The 4,071-nt window shown below is 41.3% G+C and overlaps 1 long non-coding RNA gene across 2 annotated transcripts; it reads left to right on the top strand.

Annotated features, from left to right (window-relative positions):
- The first annotated feature begins 979 nt into the window (after positions 1–979).
- Positions 980–3,704, top strand: LOC121911501. 2 transcript variants are annotated; one of them, XR_006099871.1, is made up of 4 exons: positions 980–1,970; positions 2,200–2,303; positions 3,272–3,391; positions 3,492–3,704. It is a non-coding gene; the product is annotated as an uncharacterized LOC121911501 (long non-coding RNA). The 2 variants fall into 2 exon arrangements; XR_006099870.1 differs by lacking the exon at positions 980–1,970 and having other exon boundaries at positions 1,984–2,303.
- The last annotated feature ends 367 nt before the right edge of the window (positions 3,705–4,071 follow it).

Raw genomic sequence — 4,071 nt, 5'->3', positions numbered from 1 at the left:
CCAAATCATGAGTTTCCCCACTGAAATGAATGATATTTGATTATACGTTGTATAATCTAATGATATGTACACTGCTGCGAGCTATCTGGGTCACATGTCTGTCTTTTTTTTTACTGGATAAAAGCCACTTTCCCACTGAGGATTTAGACTGTCAGCACTCAGATTACAGTGCTGGTTCACTTTTATCATTAGCTGCATGCACACACACGCACCATACAAATCATATACCTTCACCTGAGTGTTACACTGACAGCACACACAACCACTGCTCAAACAACTTAATGCGTATACACACACGTACACACACTAGACCTCTTTGCACTCTCTTTGGAGTCTTTCTATACAGGGAATGCTGTTTTCCTCTGAACAAAACCAAAATGCCAAAACCATGTGCATGTGCCAAGATGCTGGTATGCCTGGTTTTACTCAGCAAACTCCCCCATACTTATACACACAAACACACACACACACACACACACTTCTCAACACAGATGTAATCAGCAGCTCTGGTGTTCATGCATTGCCTTCCCCCTCCTCCAATAAGACACACACACACACACATGGAGCTGCTATCTGTTTCTATCCCCTCTTCCACTCTCTCTCTCTCTCTCTCCCTCTCTCTCTCCCTTTGTGACAACTTATGTAAAGACTGTGTGTGTGTGTGTGTGTGTGTGTATGTGTAGGGGAGAGAAAAGCCTTGGTGACATTAAACACGGTTGACGGGGAGTGGGCAGAATAAACAAGGTCCTGAGTAGAAAGGCTGCCCTTCAAACACTCCATACTGAGTGCATAGGCCCAGGATCAACTGTGTTTATCAAAGTCCTGGGGCTATGGAGGGAGAGAGACAAAGAGAGAGAGAAAGAGGGAGAGGGAGAAAAGTGGGGAAGGGGGCTGAGAGTATTGAGGAATGAGACAAAATTGGTAGATGAAGTGAAATATTGAGTCAGAGGGCCCTGACACACCAAGCCGACAGTCAGCCGCCGTTTGGCTGACCATCGCCTCTAGTTTCTTTTTGAATAATAAAGTGAAACATGAACCTTGTGTCCATCATTGTTGGCACTAATTGTTGGCTGATTCAGCATGTTGAAGTGAATCAGAGTTAGTCAGTGAGACAGAGCTGTGTGACCGGGTGTTCAGTAGTGAATCAGTAGTTTAGTGTGATTTTCTCCTTGTTCGTTTCCACTTCTTTTATAGTCAAGATTATTATTATTATTATTATTATTATGAACTACTGACTAGTTATTTCCTCTCATGATGGTATAGAATGTACTGTATGTACATGTTGGCCATCAGCTGGAGTGACAGTGCAACTTATAAGAAGAGGTGAAGCCTTTGACAGTACTAGTTTTTTTACTTGGAGTATCAGGCCACCATAGTTTCCACGTCTGCATAGTTCTGCATGACCGCATGAGTCTGTGTGATGTAAATTTCATCCCCATTTTAACCGCATGGACTGTCCGCACTACAAGCGTGCCGACTGTGCATGTGCTAGAAAAGCAAACTGGGGGCTTGTTTTGTGTATTGTATTTACTATATTCCCATTTCTTGGTCCCCTTCTTATTAAGCGGTCGCACACACAATTTTCTTCTTTTCCATTTTTCTTGTTGTTCTGTCAAATACAACAAACAGAAACTTTTCCTCTTGCTGTCATGAGGTCGCCGCCCTGTTTTCTAGTGCACATGTGTGGAACACAACTCTGACTATAGTTTGTGTAAGAGCTCGTGCAAGTCCACGTACACAGATGAACCAAGGCAAACATGAATGGCCTTAATGGACTGACGTGAGAGCGAGAAAAGCAGACACATCTGATAGTGGTGTACTCTGATTTAAATCTTAGAAACTGCACCGCTCTATAAGATTTGTGCTTAAGACAAAGAGAGGCAGATTACTACGCTGCTGTAAAGGAATGTTTTGGGATTTTTGGATGATCTGTGGCCTGCAGGGTTTTCATTGGAAGCCTGCTGATCTAAGTAAGATACCAATTTCTCGCCACTCTCAAGTACAATTACTGTGTATTGCCATCGAGCGAGGCACTTAATCCTCAGCAACTCTATCGGAGCTGGAGAATATAGAAACAATGTGGTTACACTGATTAGCATCTAAAATAGGACATTGTGAGTGATGGAGAACATTTTTAGATCTTAACTTAAATAAATGTGACAACCCTCTCTGGACAAACTTCTTGGCATCTCCCTGCAGGAGCCTGGTGGGCAGAGTTTCAGAGATTCAGCTCACCTGGACTGACGGGCTTCTATACAAGCTGGTGGCTTGTGCTGGCTTCCACTCTGTTTGGTTTTGTTGTAGTAAGTTTTATTGATCTTTTAGTTATGTGCAATAAATTTATTTTTAGTTACAACTCATGTGTGGTCTCCCCTCCTTTGTCCAGCCTCGAGCTGGGTTGTGACAAATTAGGGGGCTCATCCGGGATTAAATAAACCATTTTGGTGAGATGAAATTCAGCCTTTGTGGTAGTTTGGCCTGCTTTTGTTTTTGCTGCCTCCTGTGATGATGGGGGTTTGTCAATTTGTTTGTAGGCATGTGGATTTTGGAAAGACTTTACCTACTTGGTTAACAGTCTGGGGAGTATCATACATGAGCTTTATTTTCTTTTGGGGGAGAGAAAATTTCTAGTCCTTTGTCTCTTTTTTGTTTTGTGTTTAGTTGAAATTTGGTAAGTGCTTGTCTATTGCGCATTTTGGTTTAGGGTGTCCATTATGTTGCTGGAGTTTTTCCCACTAGGTTTTGGTAAGAAGCTCGAGCGGTGAGTTCGTTTCAGCTTGACCTCTTAAAGTGGGAGTGAAAGTGGGTAGAGCTATATGCTTTCTGGGGGTAACTGCATAGCAGGTGCTTACTGGACCCACTGGTTCACAGTGAGTAAATACCCCCCTTTCACTATCTTTCTGAAGACTGGGGTTGAGTTTATGTATTTACTTGTGTTTGTGAGCGTAGAGTGGGGAAGCTCCAGTTTTGTGTGGACTACCTTCTGGTTTTGCTGATGCACATTAGGATTCAGCACTTTAGTTTCATGTTTTGTATCAGGTTTTTTTAATTTGAAAGGGTTTGTTACCTTCATGTTTGTGTGTCATGTAGTCAGGAATAGGGCCTTAATGCTGACATTCACCTGATGCATTGTCTTTAGTGCTGTGGAGTAATGGAGTTGCCCTTGACACACTCACACATCTGTCATATGTACAGAACTATCCCACATGTTTTTTGTTCTGTCCTTTTCCTCTGCTAAAGCCAACTATAATCTTGATTGTCTCCTCATTAGTCTTAAAGACAGTTCCACCAGTACCAAGGTTGCAGACATCTGAGGCTGGACAAGATGGTCAAACTTGCGGTACATGTGGTCTTTTTGTGCCAGATTGGTGGGAGGTGTACTTCATTCATGGTATTGTGTTCATTTTAACCATTTGGCAAAAAAGGACTAAAAACTCAGTGGCTTACTGTGAATGCCAATTTTAACTTAACGTTGTTTGTTGTTGTTCCAGATCGTGGTGGACCCTTGGTCTCTCCCTGCAGGAGTCTGGTGTGCTGAGTTGGGTCATCAGGGAAATTCAGCTCACCTGGACTGACGGGCTTCTATAGAAGCAGGTGACAGTCAGTCACTTGCCCTCTCTCCTCTGACTTCCACCCTGTTTGGTTTTGTTGTAGTTAGTTTAATTTATCTTAGTTATGTGCAATAAATCTATTTTTAGTTACAACTCATGTGTGGTCTCCCCTCCTTTGTCCAGCCTATAGCTGGGTTGTGACAAGCAATATAAAAATACTGCTAAAAGTAAGAGTCCTGTATTAAAAACATTACTCAATAAAAAGTATGTAATGTAATTATTATCTGCAAAATGTATTTAAAGTATCAAATAGAAGGCTACCCAAAATGCAGAAAAATGCAGCACACAAAAAAATATTGGATTATTACTGTAATATTTACTGTTGTAGTTTGTTGAGGTGGAGCTAATTTTAAGTATTTTATACACTGTTGGGTAGTTTAATTTATAGTAATACATATTTTATAAAGTCATGTTTTGACTATGCTACTGTATACAAAAAGCTAAACATTAAAAGAAAATA

The sequence above is a fragment of the Thunnus maccoyii genome, chromosome 14, assembly GCF_910596095.1.
Source record: "Thunnus maccoyii chromosome 14, fThuMac1.1, whole genome shotgun sequence".
Taxonomy (NCBI): Eukaryota; Metazoa; Chordata; class Actinopteri; order Scombriformes; family Scombridae; genus Thunnus; species Thunnus maccoyii.
The sequence above is the reverse complement of the archived record's forward strand: the minus strand, read 5'-3'. Positions and strand labels throughout refer to the sequence as shown.